The sequence below is a fragment of the Cryptomeria japonica genome, chromosome 3, assembly GCF_030272615.1.
Source record: "Cryptomeria japonica chromosome 3, Sugi_1.0, whole genome shotgun sequence".
Lineage (NCBI taxonomy): Eukaryota > Viridiplantae > Streptophyta > Pinopsida > Cupressales > Cupressaceae > Cryptomeria > Cryptomeria japonica.
The window spans coordinates 635555189-635572021 of record NC_081407.1 but is presented as its reverse complement, the minus strand read 5'-3'; positions in this window follow the sequence as shown (position 1 = coordinate 635572021).

Below are 16833 nucleotides of genomic sequence, written 5' to 3'. Positions count from 1 at the left end.
TTATGAATTTGAACACTAGATCCATCTAAATCTAAACATAATATGTCATAACAATCAGATCTGAAAATACAATTGAAAAATTATGCAACCCACAAGTCAATTTTAGAACAATAAATTATGGTTTGTATGATAATAACCTCTAAATTTATATTTCAATTGCATATATGATTTATGAGTGCAAATATTAATCTTAAATTGCATACAAATTAGATTTGAGACAATAAATAAAAAATAAGTCTGGAAGTAGGGTTCAACAAAATGCGAAGGTTGTAAAATTAGGGTTTCACTAATTAAGATAATAAAACAACTAATTTTACTATGAGACCAAAACATTAAAAGAGGGCTAAATCCAATAGATCTAGACACAATTCAATTGGGAAAAGGGCTGAAATTATGATTAGATTTATTTGTTTGTTTGCCACCCCCTTTTAGTTGAAATTGGATTTGAATTGTATTATTTAGGATGAAGCAATGGATAATTAAAGTGAAATAGTAAAAACAGACTACTGTAGATATTAGACAGAGCTACAAACAAGGATCTAAGCAGAAGAATAAGATCAATAGTTGTTCCTGAAAGTTCGGGCTGAATTATTGTGACTGAGATGGTAGGTCGCCTTGGTCCTATAACTCCAAGATAGGTAAGTGGGATCTTTTTTTGAATCAAGGAGATGCATTGTATCCACTATTGGAAGCTTGGGAAAAATTCTCGAGACCAAGATGGTACGTCGCCCTGATCCTCTACTTTTTACTCCATCAAAATTTGAACTTGGTCATTGTCGTCAACTTTGTCAAAATATCTAGCTACAACTCCCGAGCCAACTCCCTACACACAAAAACAGAAGAAAATGGGTTGTGGATAAGGGTTTTCCTTAGGTCAAAATCTGGTTTAGGAATTAACCTTGAAATTGAAATGATAATTGTAATGGAAATTGTAGCAAGATACCTTCCTTTTGAAGGAAAGGCTAGATCTAAAATTGGATGCTCATAATTGAAAAGTATAGCTTGAAGAAGCTTTCTTGAATCCTCATGCAAGGGTTTTAGGATGTCTTGTAGAATGTCTTCAAAGAAGGTTGATCATGGATGCTATGTTGAATGCTTGAACTTGAATTCACTTCTTCTCCAATGCTTGATGAATGCTTGATTGCTTGCTCATTTGAATTGAATTTTCTAAAATGCAATTGAGATCATTAGATGGCTTACGCTCCGTTAGGTTTCAAACGAGAGGGGTATGCTACGAGACTTAAATTCTTGCTTACTTGAAGTGACCATTATGAGGACCAAATTTGGGTCCTAATTGAGAGGACTAGGGTGCCCTAGCACCCCGATCCTAAGAATTAGGACTCAACTTTGGGGAAAAGATAGGAGAGAAGGTGAAAATGCAGGTTTGTGGAAGGTGTGAGCAGAATCAAAGCTATCATTGGGAACCAAAAGACAGAACACCAAGGTGGGGAGGAAATTATATGTTGATACAATTTACGATGCTACATATATGTATGCAAATCATGCATGATAGTGGAGTAGGATGTAGCATATATCTCATGATATGGTACACATTATCCTCACACATACCAAGTAAAAATTTCAAGGTCCATACATGTTCTTCTTCTAAACATGCATGTATAATTTGTGTATATTTAACGTGATATATTTTTCAAGGTTTGCCCATAGTTATTGAAAGATATATCATAAAAAACTAAAAAAAGATCTAATGAAAAATTCCCATGTGAATTCACAAGGTGTATTTTCATCATGATCTGCATAGAAAATCAATGGGGTCCCCTAAGGAAAAGCTACTAGAATGTGAAAGATTAGAACCATGGCAAACATATGCTCTAGGGTCAAAATTAAAGTAACCCATGGAAACACGTGACAAGACATGAATTTATTTTTTAAGATAATTATGACATGAATAAAACCAAGATTTTTCTCTATCAATCAATGCATCACCAAATGCATGCATCAAAGTATCATCATCATGTAATGAGCACGATATTAAGGAAAAATTAACTTAACATGTAGTATTGCACCTCATTACTATCAATGATTCTATAACTAGTGTTATAAAAAGATGTGCATCATAAACCAAATAATCATGAAACAATGGGTCATCAGTAATATCATGAGAAGATAATTCATCATTACACTGTGAGCTAAAGAAGCTCATGGAGGAGTATCTATTGTGTATCTACATCACTAGGAAAGATGAAGCAAAAGATGTTCATGGAGGAGTATCTATAGATGCAAAAGGAAGGGTATCATGAGATGGAGAAAAAGGATGCTTAGTACATATATATCAAATGAAAGATGAAGCAAAAGAGGCTCATGGAGGAGTATCCATAGATGTAAAAAGAAGAGTATCATGAGATGTAGAAAAAGGATGTTCAATAGGTATATACCAAATGAATATAAGGACGAAGTAAAAGCTAATGTGGCCATCATAAAGCATGGTGGCAAAGGAAGTGAGCTTGGTTAGGAAAGAAAAATGCATCCATGATAAAGATCTACCAATAAAATTGCACAAGAGAGGCTAGATATGTAAGGATTGTAGAGGTAGTAAGCAACGAAAGCCCAAAACTAGGTAATCAATATGAATCAATGAAGTGTGAGTAAGGGTGGATCCAAACCCTAGTTAGATTAAAAATAATAAATCTAAGAAATAAAAAGAATTAGATCTAAAAATAGAGAAATAACTTAGAAGGTCAAAACTCTAGGGAAAAATCTTAGAAGGGTTTGAATGTTGATTTCACCATTTAATATAAGGAAATTAACCACACCCAAATTAATATCCGTGATTAATAAATATAAATAAACAATTCATGCTCTTCTATGAATTTAAATGACGCCTCTTGATTCAAAGTACATTTATATGGATTAGGACTTGCCTTTTTATACAAAACCATAACATGCAAATTAAATGTTTTCCCACTTAAGTCAATAAGTAATGGCTAGCAGGAATAAGGTCACTTTGAGCCTAATATTAAATTTGAATTTAGAAATTAGGGATTCAAATCCATATTATGGCTTTGACGCAAGACCAGTTTTATACCTATGAATTTGACCTAAGAGAAGAGATTGGTAATCAATAAATTGTATTCAAATTCTTGAAAGGCTTAAAAATAGATTTATGCTTCTTTCCCAATTCTCTTTAAAAACCACATCATTTTTATAGTAGTAATTGTCTATCAAACAAACCAAAGAAGAAAATGCAAGTTATGCACTTTAAATACCTTTACAATAAAAAAAATGAATCAAATATTTTTTTTCCAAAAGAGGTAAAAATTTATTAAACATAGAAAGACTTACAACACATGAAGGATCAACCCAGCAAAGAATCATACAGTTTTATCCTCCACTACTAATTGTTCCAACATATGAACTAAATTCATAGGAAAATGTTGCCTGATTCTACACCCAAATAGCCAAATGATATGCAACTCTACTCCACTCCCGAAAAATATGAGAAAAAGATTAATAATATTTAGATTTAAATTTATTTCTTTGTACCTCCAAATTTAATAGCTCTTAGCATCCAAATTCCCTGTTTGATACATTTAATTTTATGCATCTATATAAAAATAAACTGAATTTGTAAAGGAAATACAAATTAAAAGTATTATTAAATATTGAAAACATTTAGTAGTATAAATCTGCCAAAAATCTGTTGGATTTAATCTCCAACTGTCCCATATAATATTTTTCCGTGCCCTTCTTTCTCCTGCCGCCTATTGTCTTTTCCAGCTCACTGTCTTCTCATTCACTACAAACAGGATAGATTTGGGTCAGAAAAATCTGATCATAATCTCCTTATCTTGACCTTCTCACACTGCTGTTGTAAATGCAAATTAAAGTATTTTTGAAACCCCGATTCTCTACGAGATCATCTTACTGGAAGTTGGAGTCATCTCGATTGAGGCTGTTTCATTGATTAGGTTGATAGGTTACTTGAAGAGGAGAGAAAATGGAAGATCACCGTTGGTCTAAAATTATGACAGAAGAAGAAAAAACATATGAATGAAGCAAAATATCAAGTGCTGAGTAGATGGGGAACTAATTTGCACGAATGTTCAATTGAGAACATTGAAATCAAAAAATGTGAGATGGGGAACTAATTTGCACGAATGTTCAATTGAGAACATTGAAATCAAAAAATGTGAGAGAAAGTAAAAAGTGGCATTGTGGTCAAAAACAACTTGGAAGAAGAATACTACATCGTGTTAGGCATGTTTTTGATCTTTTCTAAAGTTGGGATTTTTGTTGTGCCCTAGCTTATGAGCATTTTTTTTTTGAATTGGCGGGATCGTTTTGAGCGGTTACTTATTTTCCTCGTTGGCTTCTGTTAAGTTCATCCCTCAAGGGTTTGTATTGTTCGTAAACTGGCACCATATCCTTGGTTTCTTTTTCTGACAGATGATTTTGGATTTTTGGGTTGGCTTTGTCCCTTTTGTTTCAAGGATCCTTAGGTTTGGCCCCTCCAACATGATGTCCCAGAGACTTAAAGCACGTGTTTTAAGTTGTTTAGAGTGGACCCTGGTTTTTTCAAAGTCCTGTTGAGCGCATTGAGTTGTTGTCCGATGTGGCAGCTAATCAATGTTCCAAAAGCGAACTTGGTACTCGGTGAGGGTTCTTTTCTTATTTTGTTGAGTCCCAAGTTGTGCCACGAAGGATTGTGATTTCGGAGCTCGATGAGTTATTTGTTTCTAATTGGGTGAGTGTCCAAGAGGAATGGTTGCAGAATGATGTGCAAAAGTCACTTGGCACTCATTGAAACCATTTTCTTCGCCTCAAGGAGCCTTGAGTAAAAGAAGACAAGGCATCTTGTCAGTAGATGAGTAGGATCCAACGTGTCAACTTGGGACTTGCTAAGATGGCTTAAGGATTTCAGCGAGCATCCGAGGGGTGGAAATAAATTTGGAAAGGAGCGTGAACTTAAAGTTAGCATTGACCACAATTGGGTGGATTGGTATATGGATGAGGATTACACAAAAATCAGAGTCCATGGATTTAGTGGGATACCACATATTCTACTATTCATTGTACCAACTAGAATGGTTTTTTTTGGAGATTGTTTGGAAGATGTTTGAGGCCTCATCTCCTTTTAGAACTAATCTTAAGGGATCTTTTCTTCCTTTATATCTTGAGATCAATGATTTTGCAATTAAATCAAACAAGGGCTTTGAGCAAGCAATTGAATTTCTTAAATCTTCTCATTTATTCATTGGGTTAATGGCTAGGCAGTTTGATCCAGAAGGATATTATTCCTCTACTAAAAAAACATTCACATTGGGGAAGGTTGAGAATGAGTTTATGTTAAAGGAAGAGCTATTGAGAAACTATAGCTCTTATGAAGATGTAAGGGCAAGGAGGTCGACCTATTTCAAGGTATAGAAAATTGAAAGTAGAAGAAGGTTGGAGGACCCATCATATCAAGGCATATTTCCATAAGAGTTTAATAGAGTTAAAAGAATGAAATTGTTCATTCAAAATGCCCCTACTATTTTGTCCAATCTGTCCACTCCTCCACCCCCAATCCCCAAGTGCATCAACGTTTGCACTAGGAGGGCTAGTGGTAGCACCACCATTAGTCCAAATGTCCCTGACTCCATCCTCTAATGTTGTCGTGTCACAAGGAGTTGATGAAAGAATAGAGCAATAGGAAGAAGAGGAGGTGAATCAAAAAGTAAGATTGCAGCGTTACATCTCGCTCGATGAGCAAAATGATGACATTGTTCAGATAAGTAATTATTTGATTGAAGATGTAAGGAGACAGGCTTCTAAAGCTTTCTTATCTGATGATGAATTTATTCATATTTAAGAATTCAAATTATTTATGTATAAATGGAAAGGAAGGGAATTGATTGGTAAGAAAATTGATATCCCCAATGAGCAACGTGAGGAGTATAATAGAAAATTTTATGCAAGTGTGAAGGAGGAGTTTGAAAATATGACACTTGAGAAAGGAAGATAGTTGCTAAAGGAAGTTGGTTGCTTGATAATTCCAAGAATGGATATTTCATCCTGCATTGTCTTTGATAATTTGTGAAGAAGTCATAAGTTTGATTGTCCCCTCACTGATGAAGGGCTTGATAAATTATGCTTTGGGTCAAAACTCAGGCCTTCGGATCAGACTTTGTCAACATGGTGTCTATATCTAGAATGCAAGATGCAAACAACAATCATTGACCCACAACAGATATTGGGTCAATTCATGGTTTATAGACTCAAATATGTTTCTTCTACTGAAATAGCAGAATTAAATGTAAACACAACCCATTTCAACAAATCAAAGGTTGAGGAGAAAAATAAAAGGATTGCACAGCTTATCAAGGAAAATAATGACTTGAGAGATGCAACGAGAGTGTCATCAAGAAAAGGTCTTTTGTTAGAATCTGCAGCTAAAACTTCAAAATTGCAAACAGATCTTATATTTAGGAAGAATAAAAGAGAAGAAGCAAAGATGCAGTTGGTCAAATTGTAACAAGAAGTTGTATACTTGAAGAAGGAGATCAAAAGGAATAAGTTTATACTGGCACAAAATCTCATTAAGTGCAGATTTGAACAACTGCTTTTGTTCTTACAAGTCATGTGGACTAGACATCAAGAGATACTTCAAGTTATTCAAAAGCAATGAGTAGTGGAGATCCAATTAAAGCTTACAATGAGACAATTGTCAAAGAAGCAATAGTTGATTTATCGTCTTTACAAGCTTTTTGAATGTATTGATGATGAGGATAAGGGTTTGTGGGCCAATGTACTGAGCGAGTTGGAACCTGCAATATCTGAAGCTAATACATTACTAAGCAAGCATCGCGAGTTTCATGGGCAGGTTGCCCAGGCTTTGCGCAAGTTCACTCAATTGCAGGGTACCCCTCCTCCATTTATAAAGGACAAATGAGAATATAAGATTGAGGAGGAATGGAAGGTAGAAATTGGGAAGCATCTTTTCCACGACATAATTGGTAAGGTTACAGAAGATGGGTTTTCTTCAAGGAAGAAATTAAATGCTAGCTATGTATTGCAGTAGCTTAAGCAAGATTGGGTGATTTATTAAATTTGATTCATGTGAATGATAGTGGGATACATTTGTAAGGCATATGTATCCATATGTATCCAGAATTGTGTTTGCAACTTATGTTAAATTTGTTAGATCAATGACTTTGTTCCCATGAATAATGCACTGGTCTTTGTTGGATGCTACTGAGAGTTTGCTGGAATGGTGTGTTGTCATTGATGTCAACATATTCTTCTGTGTATTCTAGTTGTAGTTAGATTAAATGAGTTGGTTTGGTGAGTGTGTTGCAGATGAGCTGATGTGATTTAATGGGTTTAGAGATACTTATCTCTAGTTGATTTAGCATAATTTTTAGAGGTCCACGTGATGTTCTGATCGAGTTATGAGATCCGGTATTGAGGATGTTATTCAGTTGTTCATGTTATTCGGTATTCTAGTTTGTGCTCTGAATTGCTCCAGGATTACTATATCTTTAGTTGTAGATATATGAGATGTGTTTTGGATGTTTATGTGTATCCTCAGTTTGATTGGTTCACGATTTGAATGTCCACAAACAAATCTTTCATGTTGATAATTAGTTTTGATGTTGTTCTTGAGCTTCGGTGGTGAGATGGTGATGATTCTGGTAATCTGAGTTGTTGCGGTTGTTGTAGTGCAATTCACGTTGCTTGTGAATATTTCTAGATCATGTTTAGTGCATATTTGTGGTCCGCATTGATTATTGTGTGCGTTATTGAATATCTTTCCTTGTCCGGTGATGTTCTCCATGTTATGTGATATTCTTGGTGATTGTAGCATTTTGCGGATGATCGAGCCGTAATTGTTGTAGATGTTTCATATTTGCGGTATTGATTTGGGTCCAGACTATGTCTTAGCCGACATTGTTTTGGTTCTCATGTGTTGTAGTGGTGAGGATATTATTTTATAATTGGTATTGCGGGTTTGGCCAACCTTGAAATATAGGTTGATGTCTTGTATAAATATATGTAATAATCATGTAAGATGCATGTTTGCGAGTGTTTGCATTGTATATGTGAGTATAAGATCAAGTTGGATGTGTGAACAAGTGACCCGATTTTCCGAAAGTGTGAAGAAGAGAAGATTGTGTGCTTAACCAGAACTGTACTCAAGCATATAGAGATGCTATTTTCATAGTTCATATGATTCGGATTGTAATCTGAATGTCTTTATAATTTAGTGAGACTTCCTGTAAGGCAGCGGGCCTTCCCTTAAAGTTGTAGCCTTTCTGGGTTTCTTATTTTGAGCAATGACCTTTAGGTAGTGTTCCTGAATGCATGTGCATTCCCATTGTAATATTTGCATTTGCTCCTAACAGGGTATTATCTCATTGTGGGTAGGTTCCCACCGTGGTTTTTCCCTTAACTGAGTTTTCCACATCAAAAATCTTGGTGTTATGTGTGTTATTGATGTGGTGTTGTTTCATGCTTTAACTATTAATTATCAGATCTGTTGTGTGCTTTAAGTTTCAGTAAGTTTTGGTGCAAACCGATTCACACCCCTCCACCTAACACCCCTCCTTCCCTCCTCTCCCCTCCCCTCTCAGTTTGTTGCATTGTTGCCAATAGTCTTGAAATATGAATGTTCATCAACAATTTCAAATTGATATCATCTTATCTTTATTTGCTTGATTGTTTATGTTTTTCGGTGGAAGGCTTCACTCTTAGATATGAATATCATGCCTTGAATACAAAATAGGGCCAATTCTAACTGAAATTCTATATATTCTGTCTAAAATATTGAGAGTTATCTGTTGTATATGCAATGTGTTTTAATTAGCATGAGACTCATAGATATTGTGAAAGGCTCACCCGCCTAGGTCCTGCAGAGTTGGGTAAGTGCACCAAGATGGTGAACAAAAAGGGGGGTATAAGTGGCCACTTTTTTCTGAAAAAAGGTAAACCTGAACTTCAAAGAGATATTTGAAGGTCATGCACTAAAAACTAGGAGTTGAGAAAAGAATAAGAATTGTAGTGCTCTGAATCTAGATTCTAAACTACTAAAGTTTTTTTTACAATTGGATAATATTAAGAGGTTAAAACCTCTAGTGCACGAAAAATTGTTCATGATTTATCCAGAAAAACATAACATAGCTGTTTTCGTGCGCTGCACAAAATATATAGTTAGATTTATTATTTTGCAAAACCCTTTGGTAGGATGATAGGTAAGAGTGAGATATATAAGTTGTGTATTTTTTTGTAATTTTCTGTTGAGTATTTTTTTTATATGATTTTTTGATGTAACTGCATCCTGAAAATTTGGTACTTGTTCGCGCGCTAGGCATAACTTGCATCAAAATAATCGAAAATGCAAAATTCTTTTTTTAAAAGTGTATAGAATCTAGTGTAGAACAATAATATGTAGTTTATTTTAAATTTGGTCAAGTATATAAAAAGTTTTTTTTAAAAAGTGGTAGACATATGTCTGTGAAGACTGTTAAGGCACCGGTAAAGAAAATTAAAGTTTACTATGCTAATGTTGTCCAAAAATAGAAAAAAATATATGGTCAGAAAACTGAGAAGACGTGTGAGATTATGGTGGTAATTTTAGAAATACCAACTTGATCATTTGTAAATGTGATAATGATGAAGTAGCTAAATCATGTTGGAAGATGATGTTAGGGATCCCACAAATATTGAGAGGGGAGGGGGGGGGGTGAATCAGTATCTGACCGGTTAATGGAATTTCTTAACTTAAAACATGCAGAACATAATATAACAATGTATCGGTATACAAGAAATAATGCAATAAACAGAATCAAGAACATCCACATGAAAAGCACACCATAACACAAGATTTTAATGAGGAAACCCAGTGTGGGAAAAACCTTGGTGGGATTTGTGACCCACAATATTCACTCACTGGCCAATAAGAGAATATTACTTACAATAGGGGCCTGCACATGCAAGAAGGCCAACTGCCTAGAGCTCACTGCTCAATAGGAAGTCTCACTGACTTACAATAAGGATTATACAAATCCAATAACTTATACTGCTTTACAATAGCATCTTCAATGCCTGATTCAGTACCGGTTCCTGCTCTGTTCTTTACATATACCCCTTGACCTATATTTCACACAATAGGTCTGCCTAATATTTTCCTATATATCTTCTACATCTCATTCCAAATGTCTACAATGATCTCTTTTATATATAAGAGTCATTTTACAATTTGCCAAGTCGGCTTACACATTTTTACAATAATAAACAAAATATAGTATAAAAAAATCATGTCGGCCTTTGTGCCGCTATACTTCCTTTCTTCTGTGTTGGTGTCGGTGTAGAGTGTGATCTATTGATGCCGGTATAATGCTTTTTCCGGTGCCATAGGATTGCAAGGTTGCCATCAATGACAAAACCTTCAATCACATACAATGTCTCATTGGAGTGTGCATATGCCAACAATCTCCCCCTTTGGCATTGATGGCAACATTCATGAGAAATTTCAAAAAGTATCCAAAAATGTGTAGTCCAAAAATGTTACCAAAAATGTGTGTGCTCCCCCTGAGCATATGGTTCCTGTCATGTGATTTGAATTTTCTCATCCCACTACTCCCCCTTTGACATCAATGACAAAGGTTGTCAAGATGTCAGTAGAGTTTGTAGTTTCAACCTTGTAACTGGGTGGTTACAATTTGAAAAAGATCTCCCAAAATCAAGTTTATACTATCCATAAACTTCTTGCTATCCTTTATTATTGTTCTGTTCTCTTCACTGTACTTGTGAGATGTTGCAAATGCTCTGCCGGTGTTTTGCTTCCCTGTATTAGTGCCTCAGAAATTTCCTTCCGCAGAGATGCTAGATAGTCCAATCTTGGAATTAGTTTTGATCTCAAATGTTTTGCCTTACTTATTATTCTTTCTTTTTCTCTTTCCAATTTGAGCAGTTCTTCCTCAAAATTTGTTATCTTCTCCTCAAAAATTGATAGTGTATTAGGTGAGTTGACAAAACTGTCTGCAAGTTTATTGATCTCATCCTGTACCTTGCTCATTTTCTTGTCTATATCTACAGTCAAAAAGTTTGTTTTACAGGTATCTTTGTACAAATTTTTGTACTCTTTCAACAAATTACATAATTCCGGTAGAAGTGTGTCAAAATCTCTATTGCACTTCTTTATTTGCTCATCAAAGAATTTTTGTTTTTCAACTTCTACTTTATCCTTCACTGACTCTTCTTTTATTTTCTCAATGTTTTCTGAGATATATTTACACAGTGTATCCAGTTGTCCTAAAGAATCTTTATTGTCTATATTACAATTGGGAGCAATTACCTTCAAAATTGGTATGGAATCATCAATTGTTTTGTAAGCTTGTGAGCTGTAGTCGGTTATTTTCTTGATTGAATCTAATAGTACCTCAGTTACATTGGTTGATTTGTATCCTGATGATGAATCAACATTCTGAGTACCGGTGGAAGTAACCAAGCTTGTATTGACCTCTGGTAGGTTTGTTTGTGTCTGCATTTCTTTAAGCATTGGTTTTTCACTAGTTGCCGGTGGCACTGTTTCCTTATGTACATGTTCTTGTTCTAGAGCCTTTTGCTCTGTTTGTTCCTCTATTTGTTGTGTTGTCTCAGTCTGTGTATGAGTCTCTGCCTTTTTCTCTTTATCTTCTGTTGGTTTTTCAGTTTCCCCTACTACCGGAGGCTCACTAGCCATATCTGACTTATCAGTTGTATCTTTGTCTACCACTATGTTGATCTTCTGAGTATCAACATCCACAGTATATAGGACTTCAGGATTAGGATTATTATCCTCTACATCCCTACTCTCAGTTGTCGGTTGATCATCTATAGTTGTTGTTTTTACCAATGGAGTATTTAAAGGAGGTGGGGGTAAGTTGTCTCTAACCTTGATACTAGGTGGTCCACCAACTTTTCCTTCCCCTTGTCTCTATCTTTCTAATAAACTTTTATGGGTTTGGGGTTCTTGTACTCTTCTTGTTTTTCTTTCTCAACCAGGAATATATCCCATCCATCTTTTGTCTCCTTTGTTACCTCATTAACTCTTCCTACCATTAAAGCAATGTGCCAGTGTGCAGTAGAAAATACTGTCCAGTTGGCTTGAGAAATTAGGTCATCAATTTCTTGTGGAGAGTTTACTAGATATACAGCAAGTAGCTTTTCAACCTTTATTTTCTTATCCATTTCTATCATTGCTTGTCTTCTTGCTTCTAGTCTTTTGAATAGTTCATATGGAACTTCATTGACTACTTCCATTAAAAACTTCTTATACATATCCATGTGTCATATATTTTCTCTATGTTCTTCAATTTACCTTCCTCTGTGATTTCATTCAGTAGTATATCAAGAGGGGCCAAGTCTTTGTTTGTCCTCTTCTTCTTCTTGGGTGTCAGTTTCTTCTTTGGTGTGGCCTTTCTTACCGAAGATCTCATTGCTTGTTGCTTTTGCCTTGCCCTCCTGGGTGAGCGTGTGGTTGCTGGTGAGGGATCTATTTTTCTTACAACTCTTTTGAAATTTGTAGGCATGTCTCCTTCCGAAGAAGTACCTACCGGTGATAGGTGAGTTTCAGGTTGTGGAGCTGCTAACTCATCCTCTGTTATACTGGTTTTCTTCAATACATCTTCTTTGATTGCTTTTACTTGTCTGGAACCTTTCCTTACAACTGCCTCAACCTTTTTCACTCTCTTCTTAGACTGTATTTGACTTTCTATGGTTTCAGCACTACCAAATACTTCTTCTTTAGGTTCTCTGGGGGCTTCAAGAAGTGCTTTAGCATATGTTTCAACTGTGTGATCATCTGTTTCATAGCCCATCTCAATTACCCAAGCTATCCTTGGGATGACCGCTTCCATCCAAATTTCATCTTTCTTGATTACAAAGCATATTTCATCTTTGTATTTGTCTACAATCTTTTGTGATAACCTTATTCTTTTCTTCATTTTGGTCTTTAATGCTTGAAAAAAGTCATGAATATTGGTTTCCTTGTTCTCACCCATATTATTGAATAGTTCTATTAATTGTTTGCCTACCGGTATATCATATCCAAGTTCTTTGTAACCTATATCGAGAACCTGTTTTGTTATGTGTAGCATCAGACATACTAACAGATTTCCAAACCTGAAAGTTCCTTTCTTGTCCTTCTTGATCTTTCCAAGGTTGTCAATTAATTCATCTTTTAACCATTCACATATATCAATTTTTGCATTGTTTGTGACCATGTCATAAGCACTCTTAATGCATAAGCTTGAAACTGAATTAAGTCTATTTGCATGAGTAGCTTTATATCCTAATATCATGCTGATGAATCTCATATTGATATCTGTTACATCAGTAACTCTTAGGGACCTTTTGTCAAATGTTGCACCAGTTAGGTTTATAATTAGGTCATTGGAAACCTTCTTAGTTTTATCTAGTCTTTTACCAGTGGCCGGTAACCCTGTCACAACTTTCACAACTTCCTTGGTGATCTTGTGGATTGCATCTAACTAGAAAAATTCACCATGTACCCTGCTTAAGACTATCCTAATCACATCCTTGGGAAATTCAGGAATGCTAAGGATCTCTGTAAATTCTAGGGTCTCAATGATCTTGTGTTCATCTTTTATATTGCCAGTATTATCACATATCACAGTTTTAAACATGATTCTAATTTCTTCATCTCCTAACTCTTCAATGTTGTAGTGGATGTACATTCTGGGGTCTTCAACATAAACAACTCCCTTAGGAATTTGAGAAAAAGCACCTAAAGTATCATCCTTCTTTGCTATCTTGAGAACTAACTGAAATACGGGCTTAGGTCTTTTTATTACTTCAACAATAGTAGGGTTTGCTATATATTCAATTGCAGAGGTGGATGCCATGATTAAATACCTTTTACTGCCTTGGATGGATGATTGCTTGGAGTGCTCTTGCTTCTTGCTCGAAATGCCTTAGCTCGGAATCTTCGTGCTCTTCATAAATTTGAAATCTCGGTGAAATGAAATGGAGCCAAAACCTTAATTTTATAGTGTCTATTCGCCATCTACCACATTAATTGCATGTCGTTTAAGTATTCACTTAACATTGTTTGCCGGTAATAAGTAATTTTTAACTTCTTATCTCTAACCGAGGGAATAATAATACACGTGTCATTAGATTGCCAAACCCTCAAAGAAACTTTCTTCAATTAGATGAAGAACTTCCTGCTGGTGGAGCACTGCTCTGTCCTTCCAGTGAAGCATCACTCTATCCTGCCGGTGAAGCATTGGTTGGTTCTACCGGTGGAGGAGTATTCCCAATATTTAGATCAGCTTTTTTAATCCATTGTTTTGAGAATTCTTGCTTAACCTCTTCAACTTTTTCTTTACCTTTCGAGCTAGAAATTTTGTTGTCTACCGGTGTTCCTTTACTTCTACAGAATTTAGCAATATGCTCAATCTTGTTACATGCATAACAAGTTACATTATTCTTCTGAATATCTTTTCCATAACCTATGTCGGTTTGTGTTATGCACTGATTAGATAAATGTCCAAATCTTCCACAAACATAACATCTCACATTCATTCTGCAATTTTCAGAATTGTGACCTACTTTGTTGCATTTAAAACATTGACCGGTGGGTGTGTTGATATTCTGATAATTTCTAGATCTACATTCATTTTCTCTATGACCACACTTATTACAGTTAAAGCATTTTCCATTGAATTTATAAGCATTAGGTTGTCTTACTGATTTGCTGTGATCTTGAGTATTTGCAGTATCGGAGCTTTCACCAATTTCAAAGCCAATTCCAGAAGTGTCACCTTTAGGTTTTAGGTTTTTCAGCAAGGTGCCAAGTTCCTCTGAGCTTTTCTTGAATTTTTCTTTTTGTTGATTTGCAGTTTCTACTTCTCTTTCTAAGACTTCCTTTTGTCTCATCAGTTCATTTGAGTCATTCTGAGTATGCATCAGATCTGTCTTCAACATGTCATTTTCATAGCTAAGTCTTGTGTTCTCATTTGTTGCATCACTTAGTCTTCTGGTCAATTCTTCTTCCTATCCTCAATCTCTTTGCAAAATCTCATAGTCATATCCTACATTTCATTTTTTGTTGTCATGATCTCTTGTTTCAATTTGCTTATCATATCGTTAAGTGATTCCTTTTCATCATTCTCATTTTGCAATTTTTCACAAAGTTCTCTTCTCTTATTTCTTGCAACAGTAAAATTTTCTTGAAGTGCCTGAATGATGTCCTGAGCTGCCCTTAAATAATCTTCTAGTTTGATATTTTTCAATTTCTCTGCATCATAGTCTGTAAGAGCTTCATCAGATTTTCCATCTTTACCAGTGACAAGATCTTCCTCAAGCTGTTAGGATTTTGAAAATAGAGGACCAGGCTCTGATACCAATTGTTAGGGATCCCACATATACTGAGAGGGGGGCGTGAATCAGTATCTGACTAGTTAATGGAATTTCTTAACTTAAAACATGCAGAACATAATATAACAGTGTACCGGTATGCAAGAAATAATGCAATAAACAGAATCAAGAACATCCACATGAAAAGCACACCATAACACAAGATTTTAACGAGGAAACCCGGTGTGGGAAAAACCTTGGTGGGATTTGTGACCCACAATATTCACTCACTGGCCAATAAGAGAATATTACTTACAATAGGGGCCTGCACATGCAGGAAGGCCAACTGCCTAGAGCTCACTGCTCAAAGGGAAGTCTCACTGACTTACAATAAGGATTATACAAATCCAATAACTTGTATTACAATAGCATCTTCAATGCTTGATTCAGTACCGGTTCCTGCTCTGTTCTTTACATATACCCCTTGACCTATATTTCGCACAATAGGCCTGCCTAATATTTTCCTATATATCTTCTACATCTCATTCCAAATATCTACAATGATCTCTTTTATATATAAGATTCATTTTACAATTTGCCAAGTCGGCTTACACATTTTTACAATAATAAACAAAATATAGTATAACAAAATCCTGTTGGCCTCTGTGCCGGTATACTTCCTTTCTTCTGTACCGGTGTCGGTGTCCTGAGTGCCGGTGTAGAGTGTGATCTGCTGATGCCGGTATAATGCTTTTGCCAGTGCCATAGGATTGCAAGGTTGCCATCAATGACAAAACCTTCAATCACATACAATGTCTCATTGGAGTGTGCATATTTCAACCCTCTTACCAAGCCAAAACTCGCACGGGTTTTGAAAAACAAAAAGTACTATTCACAGTTCTCCATAACCCGCACGGGTTTTGAAAAACAAAAAGTACTATTCATAGGGTTATGTAGAACTAAAATCATTATTTTGTGTTTCACAAAACCCATACGGGTTATGAAGACATAATAATGTATACTTGTAAACTTAGCATTTACTACACATATGTATAGACATACATATATAATACATGTGTTTATGTATGTATATATGCATATAAATAGTTATATATACTTATATTTATATAGATATATGTATATATGTTTGTATACATGCATGTCTATCTTATTTTCCTCTCTCTCTCTCGTCTTCCTTCCCCCATCACCATCTCTGTCTATTCTGAGCCCTAATTATCCTCCTTGAGCTCTATCTCATCTCTCTCCCCTCACACTTCTCTCTCTGTCGAGTCTCTCACCCTTTTCTCCTTCTCCTTCTCTCTCTACCTCATCTCTCTCACCCTCCCCTCCTCCTGCTCTCTCTCTCTCTCTCTCTCTCTCTCTCTCTCTCTCTCTCTCTCTCTCTCTCTCGTTATCATATCCTATTCTCACCCTCCCCCATTTCTCTCTCTTTCTCTACCCCTCCCTCTCCCTCTCCCTCCTCTCCCTCTCTCCCTCTCTCTCTCTCTCTCTCTCTCTCTCTCTCTCTCT